The sequence below is a fragment of the Elephas maximus genome, chromosome 5, assembly GCF_024166365.1.
Source record: "Elephas maximus indicus isolate mEleMax1 chromosome 5, mEleMax1 primary haplotype, whole genome shotgun sequence".
In the NCBI taxonomy this organism is placed as follows: Eukaryota; Metazoa; Chordata; class Mammalia; order Proboscidea; family Elephantidae; genus Elephas; species Elephas maximus.
In genome coordinates, this window is record NC_064823.1 from 65,461,297 (window position 1) to 65,478,884 (window position 17,588).

The 17,588-nt window shown below is 39.3% G+C and overlaps 1 protein-coding gene across 2 annotated transcripts in view; it reads left to right on the forward strand.

Annotated features, from left to right (window-relative positions):
• The window catches only part of SNCA (synuclein alpha), a 150,976-nt gene that overhangs the window by 116,532 nt on the left and 16,856 nt on the right, over positions 1-17,588 (forward strand). The gene's annotated exons all lie outside the window — the stretch shown is intronic.

Consider the following 17,588-nt stretch of genomic DNA (forward strand, 5'->3'; position numbering starts at 1 on the left):
CCTACTCCCACTTACTCTCCCCGTCTTGAGTCAGCCCTTTCAGTCTCTCCTTTCTTGACAATTTTGCCGGCTTCCCTCTCTCTCTATCCTCCCATCCCCCCTCCAGACAAGAGTTGCCAACACAATCTCAAGTGTACACCTGATATAATTAGCTCACTCTTCATCAGCGTCTCTCTCCCACCCGCTGACCAGTCCCTTTCATGTCTGATGAGTTGTCTTCAGGGATGGTTCCTGTCCTGTGTCAACAGAAGGTCTGGAGAGCATGACCGCCGGGATTCCTCCAGTCTCAGTCAGACCATTAAGTTTGGTCTTCTTATGAGAATTTGGGGTCTGCATCCCACTGCTCGCCTGCTCCCTCAGGGGTCCTCTGCTGAGCTCCCTGTCAGGGCAGTCATCGATTGTGGCCGGGCACCAACTAGTTCTTCTGGTCTCAGGATGATGTAGGTCTCTGGTTCATGTGGCCCTTTCTGTCTCTTGGGCTCTTAGTTGTCATGTGGGCTTGGTGTTCTTCATTTTCCTTTGCTCCAGGTGGGTTGAGACCAATTGATGCATCTTAGATGGCTGCTTGTTAGCATTTAAGACCCCAGACGCCACATTTCAAAGTGGGATGCAGAATGATTTCATAATAGAATTATTTTGCCAATTGACTTAGAAGTCCCCGCAAACCATGTTCCCCAGACCCCCGCGCTTGCTCCGCTGAGCTTTGAAGCATTCATTTTATCCCGGAAACTTCTTTGCTTTTGGTCCAGTCCAATTGAGCTGACCTTCCATGTATTGAGTGTTGTCTTTCCCTTCACCTAAAGCAGTTCTTATCTACTGATTAATCAATAAAAAAACCCTCTCCCACCCTCCCTCCCTCCCGCCCTCGTAACCACAAAAGTATGTGTTCTTCTCAGGTTTACTATTTCTCAAGATCTTATAATAGTGGTCTTATACAATATTTGTCCTTTTGCCTCTGACTCATTTCGCTCAGCATAATGCCTTCCAGGTTCCTCCATGTTATGAAATGTTTCAGAGATTCGTCACTGTTCTTTATCGATGCGTAGTATTCCATTGTGTGAATATACCACAATTTATTTACCCATTCATCCGTTGATGGACACCTTGGTTGCTTCCAACTTTTTGCTATTGTAAACAGAGCTGCAATAAACATGGGTGTGCATATATCTGTTTGTATGAAGGCTCTTGTATCTCTAGGGTATATTCCGAGGAGTGGGATTTCTGGGTTGTATGGTAGTTCTATTTCTAACTGTTTAAGATAACGCCAGATAGATTTCCAAAGTGGTTGTACCATTTTACATTCCCACCAGCAGTGTATGAGAGTTCCAATCTCTCCGCAGCCTCTCCAACATTTATTATTTTGTGTTTTTTGGATTAATGCCAGCCTTGTTGGTGTGAGATGGAATCTCATCGTAGTTTTAATTTGCATTTCTCTAATGGCTAATGATCGAGAGCATTTTCTCATGTATCTGTTGGCTGCCTGAATATCTTCTTTAGAGAAATGTGTGTTCATATCCTTTGCCCACTTCTTGATTGGGTTGTTTGTCTTTTTGTGGTTGAGTTTTGACAGAATCATGTAGATTTTAGAGATCAGGCGCTGGTCGGAGATGTCATAGCTGAAAATTCTTTCCCAATCTGTAGGTGGTCTTTTTACTCTTTTGGTGAAGTCTTTAGATGAGCATAGGTGTTTGATTTTTAGGAGCTCCCAGTTATCGGGTTTCTCTTCATCATTTTTGGTAATGTTTTGTATTCTGTTTATACCTTGTATTAGGGCTCCTAGGGTTGTCCCAATTTTTTCTTCCATGATCTTTATCGTTTTAGTCTTTATGTTTAGGTCTTTGATCCACTTGGAGTTAGTTTTTGTGCATGGTGTGAGGTATGGGTCCTGTTTCATTTTTTTGCAAATGGATATCCAGTTATGCCAGCACCATTTGTTAAAAAGGCTGTCTTTTCCCCAGTTAATTGACACTGGTCCTTTGTCAAATATCAGCTGCTCATACGTGGATGGATCTATGTCTGGGTTCTCAATTCTGTTCCATTGGTCTATGTGTCTGTTGTTGTACCAATACCAGGCTGTTTTGACTACTGTGGCTGTATAATAGGTTCTGAAGTCAGGTAAGGTGAGGCCTCCCACTTTCTTCTTCTTTTTCAGTAGTGCTTTGCTTATCCGGGGCTTCTTTCCCTTCCATATGAAATTGGTGATTTGTTTCTCTATCCCCTTAAAATATGACATTGGAATTTGGATCGGAAGTGCGTTAAATGTATAGATGGCTTTTGGTAGAATAGACATTTTTACTATGTTAAGTCTTCCTATCCATGAGCAAGGTATGTTTTTCCACTTAAGTATGTCCTTTTGAATTTCTTGTAGTAGAGCTTTGTAGTTTTCTTTGTATAGGTCTTTTACATCCTTGGTAAGATTTATTCCTAAGTATCTTATCTTCTTGGGGGCTACCGTGAATGGTATTGATTTGGTTATTTCCTCTTCGGTGTTCTTTTTGTTGATGTAGAGGAATCCAAGTGATTTTTGTATGTTTATTTTATAACCTGAGACTCTGCCAAACTCTTCTATTAGTTTCAGTAGTTTTCTGGAGGATTCCTTAGGGTTTTCTGTGTATATAATCATGTCATCTGCAAATAGTGATAACTTTACTTCTTCCTTGCCAATCCGGATACCTTTTATTTCTTTGTCTAGCCTGATTGCCCTGGCTAAGACTTCCAACACGATGTTGAATAAGAGCGGTGATAAAGGGCATCCTTGTCTGGTTCCCTTTCTCAAGGGAAATGCTTTCAGGTTCTCTCCATTTAGAGTGATATTGGCTGTTGGCTTTGCATAGATGCCCTTTATTATGTTGAGGAATTTTCCTTCAATTCCTATTTTGGTAAGAGTTTTTAGCATAAATGGGTGTTGGACTTTGTCAAATGCCTTTTCTGCATCAATTGATAAGATCATGTGGTTTTTGTCTTTTGTTTTATTTATGTGATGGATTACATTAATGGTTTTTCTGATATTAAACCAGCCTTGCATACCTGGTATAAATCCCACTTGATCAGGGTGAATTATTTTTTTGATGTGTTGTTGGATTCTATTGGCTAGAATTTTGTTGAGGATTTTTGCATCAATGTTCATGAGGGATATAGGTCTATAATTTTCTTTTTTTGTAATGTCTTTACCTGGTTTTGGTATCAGGGAGATGGTGGCTTCATAGAATGAGTTGGGTAGTATTCCGTCATTTTCTATGCTTTGGAATACCTTTAGTAGTAGTGGTGTTAACTCTTCTCTGAAAATTTGGTAGAACTCTGCAGTGAAGCCGTCCGGGCCAGGACTTTTTTTTGTTGGGAGTTTTTTGATTACCGTTTCAATCTCTTTTTTTGTTATGGGTCTATTTAGTTGTTCTGCTTCTGAATGTGTTAGTTTAGGTAGGTAGTGTTTTTCAAGGAATTCATCCATTTCTTCTAGGTTTTCAAATTTGTTAGAGTACAATTTTTCATAATAATCTGAAATGATTCTTTTAATTTCATTTGGTTCTGTTGTGATGTGGTCCTTCTCATTTCTTATTCGGGTTATTTGTTTCCTTTCCTGTATTTCTTTAGTCAGTCTAGCCAATGGTTTATCAATTTTGTTAATTTTTTCAAAGAACCAGCTTTTGGCTTTGTTAATTCTTTCAATTGTTTTTCTGTTCTCTAATTCATTTAGTTCAGCTCTAATTTTTATTATTTGTTTTCTTCTGGTGCCTGATGGATTCTTTTGTTGCTCACTTTCTATTTGTTCAAGTTGTAGGGACAGTTCTCTGCTTTTGGCTCTTTCTTCTTTTTGTATGTGTGCATTTATTGATATAAATTGACCTCTGAGCACTGCTTTTGCTGTGTCCCAGAGGTTTTGATAGGAAGTATTTTCATTCTCGTTGCTGTCTATGAATTTCCTTATTCCCTCCTTGATGTCTTCTATAACCCAGTCTTTTTTCAGGAAGGTATTGTTCATTTTCCAAGTATTTGATTTCTTTTCCCTCGTTCTTCTGTTATTGATCTCTAGTTTTATTGCCTTGTGGTCTGAGAAGATGCTTTGTAATATTTCGATGTTTTGGACTCTGCAAAGGTTTGTTTTATGACCTAATATGTGGTCTATTCTAGAGAATGTTCCATGTGCGCTAGAAAAAAAAGTATATTTTGCAGCAGTTGGGTGGAGAGTTCTGTATAAGTCAATGAGGTCAAGTTGGTTGATTGTTGTAATTAGATCTTCCGTGTCTCTGTTGAGCTTCTTACTGGATGTCCTGTCCTTCTCCGAAAGGGGTGTGTTGAAGTCTCCTACTATAATTGTGGAGGTATCTATCTCGCTTTTCAGTTCTGTTAAAATTTGATTTATATATCTTGCAGCCCTGTCATTGGGTGCGTAAATATTTAATATGGTTATGTCTTCCTGATCAATTGTCCCTTTTATCATTATATAGTGTCCTTCTTTATCCTTTGTGGTGGATTTAAGTCTAAAGTCTATTTTGTCAGAAATTAATATTGCTACTCCTCTTCTTTTTTGCTTATTGTTTGCTTGATATACTTTTTTCCATCCTTTGAGTTTTAGTTTGTTTGTGTCTCTAAGTCTAAGGTGTGTCTCTTGTAGGCAGCATATAGATGGATCGTGTTTCTTTATCCAGTCTGTGACTCTCTGTCTCTTTATTGGTGCATTTAGTCCATTTACATTCAGGGTAATTATAGATAAATAAGTTTTTAGTGCTGTCATTTTGATGCCTTTTTATGTGTGTTGTTGACAATTTCATTTTTCCACATACTTTTTTGTGCTGAGGCGTTTTTCTTAGTAAATTGTGAGATCCTCACTTTCATAGTGTTTGACTTTATGTTAGTTGAGTCGTTACGTTTTTCTTGGTTTTTGTCTTGAGTTATAGAGTTGTTATACCTTTTTGTGGTTACCTCATTATATACCCCTATTTTTCTAAGTAAAAACCTAACTTGTATTGTTCTATATCGCCTTGTATCACTCTCCATATGGCAGTTCAATGCCTCCTGTATTTAGTCCCTCTTTTTGATTATTGTGATCTTTTACCTATTGACTTCCATGATTCCCTGTTATGTGTATTTTTTTTTTAATTAATCTTAATTTGTTTGTTTTTGTGATTTCCCTATTTGAGTTGATATCAGGACGTTCTGTTTTGTGACCTTGTGTTGTGCTGATATCTGATATTATTGGTTCTCTGACCAAACAATATCCTTTAGTATTTCTTGTAGCTTTGGTTTGGTTTTTGCAAATTCTCTAAACTTGTGTTTGTCTGTAAATATCTTAATTTCGCCTTCATATTTCAGAGAGAGTTTTGCTGGATATATGATCCTTGGTTGGCAGTTTTTCTCCTTCAGTGTTCTGTATATGTCGTCCCATTCCCTTCTTGCCTGCATGGTTTCTGCTGAGTAGTCAGAACATATTCTTATTGATTCTCCCTTGAAGGAAACCTTTCTTTTCTCCCTGGCTGCTTTTAAAATTTTCTGTTTATCTTTGGTTTTGGTGAGTTTGATGATAATATGTCTTGGTGTTTTTCTTTTTGGATCCATCTTAAATGGGGTTCGATGAGCATCTTGGATAGATATCCTTTCGTCTTTCATGATGTCAGGGAAGTTTTCTGTCAGAAGTTCTTCAACTATTTTCTCTGTGTTTTCTGTCCCCCCTCCCTGTTCTGGGACTCCAATCACCCGCAGGTTATCCTTCTTGATAGAGTCCCACATAATTCTTAGGGTTTCTTCATTTTTTTTAATTCTTTTATCTGATTTTTTTTCAGCTATGTTGGTGTTGATTCCCTGGTCCTCCAGATGTCCCAGTCTGCATTCTAATTGCTCGAGTCTGCTCCTCTGACTTCCTAGTGTGTTGTCTAATTCTGTTATTTTATTGTTAATCTTTTGGATTTCTACATGTTGTCTCTCTATGGATTCTTGCAACTTATTAATTTTTCCAGTATGTTCTTGAATAATCTTTTTGAGTTCTTCAACAGTTTTATCAGTGTGTTCCTTGGCTTTTTCTGCAGTTATCCTAATTTCATTTGTGATATCATTAAGCATTCTGTAAATTAGTTTTTTATATTCTGTATCTGATAATTCCAAAATTGTATCTTCATTTGGGAAAGATTTTGATTCTTTTGTTTGGGGAGTTGGAGAAGCTGTCACGGTCTGCTTCTTTAAGTGGTTTGATATGGATTGTTGTCTCCGAGCCATCACTGGGAAACTAGTTTTTCCAGAAAATCCGCTAAAAAAAAACTGCAGTCAGATCCCTATCAGAGTTCTCCCTCTGGCTCAGGCTATTCAGATGTTAATGAAGCCGCCTGGGGAGGGTGGGGGAGGGAACAGAGAGATAGGAGAGTAGCACCTCAGAATATAGCCAGAGTTGCTTGTCTTGTTTGGAATGACTATTATATCTGAGATTCCCGCGGGCGCGTCGCCTATGTGTGCTGTCTGTGTGGAGATTGCCCCCGGGGGGTCTGGCCCACTGGAGTCACGGTCAGATCCTCCGCTTCCAGCCCCACGCCCAGCGTCAAGGCTCCCCTACTGGGACGGTGCACTCTCGACTCCAAAATCAGTCGCTGCCTCCCGGGGACTTCTCGTCCCTCCAGCCGCGTGGCCGCGCCGCCCCCGTGAACCAGGTGGGCCCCCTCCCGGGGTTAGTTCAGATGGGTGGAGTAGCTCCCCGTGCTTGTGCCGCGACCGAGTGTCCCGGCTGGAACGCTGTTCTCCCCGCTCCAATACCAGTCGCTGCCTCCCGGGGACTTCTCCTACTGGCTGCGTCCCACGCCGCCCGCGCGACCCGGATGGTCACCTTCCCGGGGTTAGTTCAGGGGGTGGAGCAACTCTCCGTGTTTATGGCGTACCTGCGTGCAGTCCAAATCCCTGTGGGACGGTTCCCCGGCTCGGATGCTGCTCTTTCTGCTCCAAGATCAGTCACTGCCTCCCGGGGACTTCTCCTAACGGCTGCGTCCCACGCCGCCTGTGGAACCGGCTAGTCCCCCTCCCGGGGTTAGTTCAGGGGGGTGGAGCAGGTCTCTGTGCTTGTGCCGTACCTGACTGGTATGCTGGCTCCAGGCTCTGGAAACAATCGCTGCTTCCCCGTATTAGTTCGTTCTCCGTCTCTAAATCTGTGTTTGTTGTTCAGGGTTCGTAGATTGTTATGTATGTGATCGATTCATTTGTTTTTCCGTGTCTTTGTTGTAAGAGGGATCCGAGGTAGCGTCTGCCTAGTCCGCCATCTTGGCTCCGCCTCCCCTAAGATGAGTTCTTAAATTGAATTTTTTTTTTTTTTCCTCAAATCAAGGTACTTTCTGTTTTAATTTCTTCCTTTGTCATTATTTTTCTCTTCCTTCCCCATGGCTTTAGCTGTTGAGCAAAGATGTTAATTCCATTATTTGGGGCTTATCAGTATTGTTCCACAATGCAGCAAAATGCTGGTCCTACCCAAAATACCTTGTAGAGTAAATGCAGAAAAGAATGCCTCTGCTGCTTTGAATGTTTAAGGTGTAGACACCAGGTTGTTGATGAAGCTCTGTTATTATAAATGTCACCATGTATTGTTTCTTGGAGTCTTTTGAAAAGTCAGATCATTTGCCAACAACCATTCAGAGTTTTCAAAATGGTAGTCGTTTACTTTTTAGATGTGTGCTCACTGACGGTACATAAGTTTATACCAATGTACCAAATAAAGCTGTACTAAATGACATTATAGAATTTACAAGTCTTTGGTGATTTTGAACAGTGGTTTCCAAGGAACATACTTAATCAGACATTCAGTTGTTGTTTGCTTCCTTCAAGGAAGCCCCCAACTCCTGGAGACATTGAACAGCTGATTTTTTTAAAAGTGGATCACTTTCGTCCTAATCACTCTTGGCCTGGAGTCTGCTGAAACCTGTTCAGCATCACAACAACATGCAAACCTCTGCTGACAGGTGGTGGCTATGCCTGAGGTACATTGGCTAGGAATTGAACCTCAGGCTCCTCCATGGGAAAGGAGAATTATACCACTGGAATACCATTGCTCTTTTAAAAGCTTATATTACTTCCCATTTCTCCTTGTCGCACATGTCTTTTCCCTCACTTTTATTTCCCTGGAATTGCACTTCTTAATAAAGCATTAGCAGTTATGCCTTCCCTCATGGTTTGATTTATAGAGAACTTCAGCTAAGAAAAACATCAATTAGTTATTTGTTATTTATCAGTTGATTGACATAGCAGGTTCATTTAAAAAGAACTTGTGTGTGTTTTGAGATGGGAGAGGTCAGTCACAGACATTTCTGGTCCCTACGAAAAGCATAAGGAGCCCTGGTGGCACACTGGTTAAGTGCTCCACTGCTAACCAAAAGGTTGGTGGTTCAAACCCACCAGCTGCTCCATGGAAGAAAGATGTGCAGTTTGCTTCCATAAAGATTTACACCTTTGGAACCCTGTAAGGCAGTTGTACTCTGTCCTATAGGGTTGCTATGAGTTGGAATCAACTTGACTGCAATGAATACACTAAAGACATAGCTTCTAAGTCACTGCCTTTCCTTATTAGCAATGGAGGGTTATTCCACTGTAATTTTTTTAAAATTGTACTTTAGTTGAAGGTTTCTAGAGCAAATTAGATTCTTCCTCTAAACTTTTTGATAACCATTTTTCTTTCTACGGCGTGTATGCAGACGTAAGATACTGAGCTTATTCGATTTTGTTGTTTTTAAAACTATCTCATTTGAAAAAGGAGACCAAATATATTCCCAAATAGGGACTATTAGAGAGGGAATGGAGCCCTGGTGGCACAGTGGTTAAGAGCTACAGTTGGCAGTTCGAATCCACCAGCCACTCTCTGGAAATCCTACAGGGCAGTTCTACTCTGTCCTGTAGGGTCGCTGTCATGGATTGAATTATGTCCTCCCAAAATGTGTGTATCAATTTGGCTGGGCCATGATTCCCAGTATTGTGTGATTTTTCTCTGTGTTGTAAATCCTAGCACTATGATGTTAATGAGGGAGGATGTATGGCAGTTGTGTTAATGATGCAGGACTCAACCTACAGGGTTGGATTGTGTCTTGAGGCAATCTCTTGAGCCATAAAAGAGAGAAGCCAGCAGAGAGACAGGAGGACCTCATACCATCAAGAAAGCAGCACCAGGAGCAGAGAACGTACTTTGGACCTGGGGTTCCTGCGCCTGAGAAGCTCCTCGACCAGGGGAAGGTTGAGGACAAGAATCTTCTTCCAGAGCCGACAGAGGGACAAAGCCATTCCCTGGAACTGACACCTTGAATTTGGACTTATAACCTACTAGACTGGGAAAGAATAAATTTCTCTTTGTTAAAGGCATCCACTTATGATATTCCTGTTATAGCAGTACTAAATAACTAAGACAGTCGCGATGAGGCGGAATTGACTCTACGGCAACGGGTTTGGGTTTTTTGTTTTGTTAGAGAGGGAATAAAGGTATTCTATTACTAGATCTGTGTACTCTATACATTTCTTGCCCATAGGTTCTCAAAGGTGCAGGGCATATACCAGAATCCAGATATTTTTATCGTAATTGTATTACCCTAAAAAAAAAAAAAAAAAAATTTTTTTTTTTTTAACATATTCTCACTTCATATCATAATGAAAACTTGGGAACAAGCTATCTTTTTTCAAAAATGTTCAACATTTATTATATTGGTGGTTTTTCTTTTCTTTGTGGTAAGAGTAAATAAAAGCAGCAGTTCATATTTTCAAATGTGATTATATTTTGAAAGTAAGTTCTTAATTTCCTTTTTTTGGCTTCAACAAGCAGAAGTTTATTCTCTCACAGACTAGTAGGTTACAAGTCCAAATTCAGGCTGTCAGCTCCAAGGAAGGCATATTCTCTCTGTCAGCTCTGGAGGAAGGTCTTTGTCATCAATCTTCCCCTGGTCAAGGAGCTTCTCAGCACAGGGACCCCTTGTCCAAAGGGTGCGCTATTCGCCTGGCTCTTATTTCCTGGTGGTATGAGGTCCCCACCTCTCTGCTTGTTTCCCTTTTCTTTTTTTTCTAGCTCTTTTTTTTATTGTGCTTTAAGTGAAAATTTGCAAGTCAAGTCACTTTCTCATGCAAAAACTTATACACACATTGTCATATGACCCTAGTTGTTCTTCCTACAATGTGACAGCACACTCCCCTCTCGACCATGTATTTTCTGTGTCATTCAACCAGCTCCTGTCCCCATCTACCTTTTCATCTAGCCTCAAGACAAGAGCTGCCCACATAGTCTCATGTGTCTACTTGAGCTAAGAAGCACACTCCTCACCAGTATCATTTTCTGTCTTATAGAGTTCTTAATTTCTATAAAATTAATTTTTTTGTAACATTCGCAGCATTATTAGGCACAGCTCTAAATTAGAGCTGAAATTGAAATTGATTAAAATAGACCTTTATAGATAACACTCAGATAATGCTTTTAGAGATAGATTTATAGAATGGTAAATACACAGGTTTAGGGATAACATTATATTTAATGATTTCATAAAGTGTTTGTCATGTCCTCTTCTAGAATAACTGGCAACTATTTTAATATGTTTAAAAATCTGTCAGTATTATGGAGTCACCAAATTTAGATCACATATTCATACTCAGAAAAGCATATTAGAGTTATAGAAATTACTACTGAAATGAGCATATACACTTTTTCAAATTTATTATGAAAAATTACAGACATACGCAGTTGTCAACTCACACACTCTTCCCCATCCACTTCCCCCTACTCACCCCTGAATAATTTCAAAGCAAATGCCTAGACATCATATTATTTGATCTGTAAATATTTAATTATTTGATTTCTAAAAGTTAAGGGTTCTTTTGTAAAGCAAAGTCCTAATGTATTATCATACTTAAAAAAAACCCCAATGATTCTAATTAATATCCAGTGTTCAAATATTTCCAGATCTCTCAGATTTCCTTTCCATTTGCTTAAATCAGGATCCAAATAAGAATCAAATAAGTTCCTTATGTCACATTTTGCTGAAGCTCTCTCAAATCTACTTTGATCTATAATCAGAAAAACAAACAAACAAACAAACAGTTGTGTTCGAGTTGATTCCAACTCATGGTGACCTCATGTGTTTCAGAGTAGAACTGCCCTTTATAGGATTTTCAATGGCTGGTATCTTTCAGAAGTTGATCACCAGGATTTTCTTCCAAGGTGCCTCTTGGTGGATTTGAACCACCAACTTTTCAGTAAGTAGCTAAGCACTTAACCTTTTGTGCCACCCAGGATTAGTAGGTTCCCATGAACTTTTATTTTCCTTGTAAGTTACTTGTCAAAATAGATGTGTCATTTCCCTGTAGAGTTTTCCATGACCTGGAATTTGCTAATTGCATCCAATGATGTGAACATATTTCCAGCTCCCTATATTTGTTGCAAATTTTGAGATCTAGTGAAAGTAAGTGTGAATCAAATGTAAATTTTGGGCAAGGATATATAACAGGTACACTTCCATTGGACTCTATGTAATACCTAGTTATATCTCTTCATGTCATGTTAGCAGCCATTGATGATCATTGCCTATGAAGTGTTATGAAAACGTGATATTCTAGCTTTGTCTCCTTAGCTAAATTACCTTTATAAAGAAAAACTTCTAGTCATTAATTATTTGTTTGCCCTGAGGTACAGTTGGTACTGGAAAGGCTTGATAGTTTCCCCAAGATTACAATTTCTCCTGTTCAATTCTGGTTCTGACTTCTTGCTTCCATGAAATAATCCCTCTCTGCTCCTGCTGTACCTTTCCTAACCTGCGGAGTCCTATCTGAACACTAGGTAGCAAACTTTATTTTTGTGTTGTGGTTAGGTGAAGGTTTACAGAGCAAATTAGTTTCTCATTAAACAATTAATACACAAATTATTTTGTGACATTGTCTCCCCTTCTCTACTTCAGACTCCCCATTTCTATTCCTCCAGTTTCCTATCCCCTCCTGCCTTCTCGTCCTTGCCCCTAGGCTGGTGTGCCCATTTAGTCTTGTATACATGATTGAGCTACATGTATTATTGTTTCTTTTATGGGCCTGTCTAGTCTTTGGATGAAGGGTGAACCTCAGAACTGACTTCGGTACTGAGTTAAAATGGTGACTGGGGGCCATACTCTTGGGGTTCCTCCAGTCTCTGTCAGACCAGTAAGTCTAGTCTTTTATTGTGAGTTAGACTTTTGTTCTACATTTTTCTCCAGCTCTGTCTAGGACCCTCTATTGTGATCCTTGTCAGAGCAGTTGGTGGTGGTAGCTGGCACCATCTAGTTGTGCTGGACTCAGTCTTGTGGAGGCTTTGGTATTTGTGGTCCATTAGTCCTTTTGACTAATCTTTCCCTTGTGTCCTTGGTTGTCTTCATTCTCCCTTTCTCCAGACCAGGTTGGACCAGTGGAGTATCTTAGATAGCTGCTCACAAGCTTTTAAGACTCCAGAGGCTTATGTAGCAAACTTTATTGAAGATTTAGGAACAGTGGGGCTGAGTGAGCGGGAGGGTGGAATGGTGAAGTTACATTTCAGCACAGGACTGGATAGAAAATAGGAAACTGAATGTTAGGTGTTTCTGTTCTTTAAATGTTTTGACTACTTAAAAACAAAACAAAACAAAAACCAAACCCTTTGTCTTTGAGTTGATTCTGACTCATATCGACCCTACAGGACAGAGTAGAACAGCCCCATAGGTTTTTCAAGGAGCGGTTGGTGTATTTGAGCTTCTGCCTTTCTGGTTAGCAGTTGTAGTGCTTAATCACTGCACCACTAGGGCTCCTTAACTACTTTAGTTGCCAGAAGTTATCACTGGGCTAGGCCTATCTTTTATACTACTCATTCATCCCCACTAGTTCTTTGGCCCTCACTTGTTCCTCTGGCTCTGCCTTGAGGCTCTTTTTAATACAGACAAGTCACTCATTAGTGTTTTGATAAAAAAGAGAGCTTCACCTGCTCTTGAACTAATATTAGCTTTTATTTTTTTCTTCCATGTATAGTTTTATAGCATAAAAGATGTAATGACTGGATAAAATAAATATTTTTGAATAAACTTATGGACAGATTCATGATTACTTTTTCATCGATGGGTTTCTGTGATCAAAATGAGATCATTTCCTTTACTTGGAATAGACTCATAAGTGGGTCTTAGATGAATAGCCAGGACACAGTAAGGAATACAAGAGAAAGTAGTATTTCTCAGTTACTGCAATATATAGATAAATAGAGAAAACATTTACCAAGAACGATGTTCAGAATGCATGTTGGTTGCTGAGACTGAAATTCATTTCCAGTGCTCGAATCCTTTTGAGGAAGAAGCTCAGGATAGTAGGTAGGAGCAAAGAGTCTAGACAAGTTATTAAACTCCCTTAGTCTCTGAGATCAAGTTTTCTCCAGAAAATGTGGCTACTGAAAATCTGCCTGCCTCATAGGAGTTCTGTGAGCTACTTTTACTTCATGGAATCTAATACAGTTATTTAATATCTTTATAATTGTTAATGATAATGTATTAATAAAATATTAACATACTTTTATTTAATGAAATCAATAATCTCGTTCTTCTGAGATACAACACTTAAGAAGTCCACTGGCTAGAATTTTTTTTTTTTTTTTTTTTTGAGTTTTTTTTTTTTTTTTTTTTAAAATAACTTTTATTAAGCTTCAAGTGAACGTTTACAAATCCAATCAGTCTGTCACATATAAGTTTACATACATCTCACTCCCTACTCCCACTTACTCTCCCCGTCTTGAGTCAGCCCTTTCAGTCTCTCCTTTCTTGACAATTTTGCCGGCTTCCCTCTCTCTCTATCCTCCCATCCCCCCTCCAGACAAGAGTTGCCAACACAATCTCAAGTGTACACCTGATATAATTAGCTCACTCTTCATCAGCGTCTCTCTCCCACCCGCTGACCAGTCCCTTTCATGTCTGATGAGTTGTCTTCAGGGATGGTTCCTGTCCTGTGTCAACAGAAGGTCTGGAGAGCATGACCGCCGGGATTCCTCCAGTCTCAGTCAGACCATTAAGTTTGGTCTTCTTATGAGAATTTGGGGTGTGCATCCCACTGCTCTCCTGCTCCCTCAGGGGTCCTCTGCTGAGCTCCCTGTCAGGGCAGTCATCGATTGTGGCCGGGCACCAACTAGTTCTTCTGGTCTCAGGATGATGTAGGTCTCTGGTTCATGTGGCCCTTTCTGTCTCTTGGGCTCTTAGTTGTCATGTGGGCTTGGTGTTCTTCATTTTCCTTTGCTCCAGGTGGGTTGAGACCAATTGCTGCATCTTAGATGGCTGCTTGTTAGCATTTAAGACCCCAGACGCCACATTTCAAAGTGGGATGCAGAATGATTTCATAATAGAATTATTTTGCCAATTGACTTAGAAGTCCCCGCAAACCATGTTCCCCAGACCCCCGCGCTTGCTCCGCTGAGCTTTGAAGCATTCATTTTATCCCGGAAACTTCTTTGCTTTTGGTCCAGTCCAATTGAGCTGACCTTCCATGTATTGAGTGTTGTCTTTCCCTTCACCTAAAGCAGTTCTTATCTACTGATTAATCAATAAAAAAACCCTCTCCCACCCTCCCTCCCTCCCCCCCTCGTAACCACAAAAGTATGTGTTCTTCTCAGGTTTACTATTTCTCAAGATCTTATAATAGTGGTCTTATACAGTATTTGTCCTTTTGCCTCTGACTCATTTCGCTCAGCATAATGCCTTCCAGGTTCCTCCATGTTATGAAATGTTTCAGAGATTCGTCACTGTTCTTTATCGATGCGTAGTATTCCATTGTGTGAATATACCACAATTTATTTACCCATTCATCCGTTGATGGACACCTTGGTTGCTTCCAACTTTTTGCTATTGTAAACAGAGCTGCAATAAACATGGGTGTGCATATATCTGTTTGTATGAAGGCTCTTGTATCTCTAGGGTATATTCCGAGGAGTGGGATTTCTGGGTTGTATGGTAGTTCTATTTCTAACTGTTTAAGATAACGCCAGATAGATTTCCAAAGTGGTTGTACCATTTTACATTCCCACCAGCAGTGTATGAGAGTTCCAATCTCTCCGCAGCCTCTCCAACATTTATTATTTTGTGTTTTTTGGATTAATGCCAGCCTTGCTGGTGTGAGATGGAATCTCATCGTAGTTTTAATTTGCATTTCTCTAATGGCTAATGATCGAGAGCATTTTCTCATGTATCTGTTGGCTGCCTGAATATCTTCTTTAGAGAAATGTGTGTTCATATCCTTTGCCCACTTCTTGATTGGGTTGTTTGTCTTTTTGTGGTTGAGTTTTGACAGAATCATGTAGATTTTAGAGATCAGGCGCTGGTCGGAGATGTCATAGCTGAAAATTCTTTCCCAATCTGTAGGTGGTCTTTTTACTCTTTTGGTGAAGTCTTTAGATGAGCATAGGTGTTTGATTTTTAGGAGCTCCCAGTTATCGGGTTTCTCTTCATCATTTTTGGTAATGTTTTGTATTCTGTTTATACCTTGTATTAGGGCTCCTAGGGTTGTCCCAATTTTTTCTTCCATGATCTTTATCGTTTTAGTCTTTATGTTTAGGTCTTTGATCCACTTGGAGTTAGTTTTTGTGCATGGTGTGAGGTATGGGTCCTGTTTCATTTTTTTGCAAATGGATATCCAGTTATGCCAGCACCATTTGTTAAAAAGGCTGTCTTTTCCCCAGTTAATTGACACTGGTCCTTTGTCAAATATCAGCTGCTCATACGTGGATGGATCTATGTCTGGGTTCTCAATTCTGTTCCATTGGTCTATGTGTCTGTTGTTGTACCAATACCAGGCTGTTTTGACTACTGTGGCTGTATAATAGGTTCTGAAGTCAGGTAAGGTGAGGCCTCCCACTTTCTTCTTCTTTTTCAGTAGTGCTTTGCTTATCCGGGGCTTTTTTCCCTTCCATATGAAATTGGTGATTTGTTTCTCTATCCCCTTAAAATATGACATTGGAATTTGGATCGGAAGTGCGTTAAATGTATAGATGGCTTTTGGTAGAATAGACATTTTTACTATGTTAAGTCTTCCTATCCATGAGCAAGGTATGTTTTTCCACTTAAGTATGTCCTTTTGAATTTCTTGTAGTAGAGCTTTGTAGTTTTCTTTGTATAGGTCTTTTACATCCTTGGTAAGATTTATTCCTAAGTATCTTATCTTCTTGGGGGCTACCGTGAATGGTATTGATTTGGTTATTTCCTCTTCGGTGTTCTTTTTGTTGATGTAGAGGAATCCAAGTGATTTTTGTATGTTTATTTTATAACCTGAGACTCTGCCAAACTCTTCTATTAGTTTCAGTAGTTTTCTGGAGGATTCCTTAGGGTTTTCTGTGTATATAATCATGTCATCTGCAAATAGTGATAACTTTACTTCTTCCTTGCCAATCCGGATACCTTTTATTTCTTTGTCTAGCCTGATTGCCCTGGCTAAGACTTCCAACACGATGTTGAATAAGAGCGGTGATAAAGGGCATCCTTGTCTGGTTCCCGTTCTCAAGGGAAATGCTTTCAGGTTCTCTCCATTTAGAGTGATATTGGCTGTTGGCTTTGCATAGATGCCCTTTATTATGTTGAGGAATTTTCCTTCAATTCCTATTTTGGTAAGAGTTTTTAGCATAAATGGGTGTTGGACTTTGTCAAATGCCTTTTCTGCATCAATTGATAAGATCATGTGGTTTTTGTCTTTTGTTTTATTTATGTGATGGATTACATTAATGGTTTTTCTGATATTAAACCAGCCTTGCATACCTGGTATAAATCCCACTTGATCAGGGTGAATTATTTTTTTGATGTGTTGTTGGATTCTATTGGCTAGAATTTTGTTGAGGATTTTTGCATCAATGTTCATGAGGGATATAGGTCTATAATTTTCTTTTTTTGTAATGTCTTTACCTGGTTTTGGTATCAGGGAGATGGTGGCTTCATAGAATGAGTTGGGTAGTATTCCGTCATTTTCTATGCTTTGGAATACCTTTAGTAGTAGTGGTGTTAACTCTTCTCTGAAAATTTGGTAGAACTCTGCAGTGAAGCCGTCCGGGCCAGGACTTTTTTTTGTTGGGAGTTTTTTGATTACCGTTTCAATCTCTTTTTTTGTTATGGGTCTATTTAGTTGTTCTGCTTCTGAATGTGTTAGTTTAGGTAGGTAGTGTTTTTCAAGGAATTCATCCATTTCTTCTAGGTTTTCAAATTTGTTAGAGTACAATTTTTCATAATAATCTGAAATGATTCTTTTAATTTCATTTGGTTCTGTTGTGATGTGGTCCTTCTCATTTCTTATTCGGGTTATTTGTTTCCTTTCCTGTATTTCTTTAGTCAGTCTAGCCAATGGTTTATCAATTTTGTTAATTTTTTCAAAGAACCAGCTTTTGGCTTTGTTAATTCTTTCAATTGTTTTTCTGTTCTCTAATTCATTTAGTTCAGCTCTAATTTTTATTATTTGTTTTCTTCTGGTGCCTGATGGATTCTTTTGTTGCTCACTTTCTATTTGTTCAAGTTGTAGGGACAGTTCTCTGATTTTGGCTCTTTCTTCTTTTTGTATGTGTGCATTTATTGATATAAATTGACCTCTGAGCACTGCTTTTGCTGTGTCCCAGAGGTTTTGATAGGAAGTATTTTCATTCTCGTTGCTGTCTATGA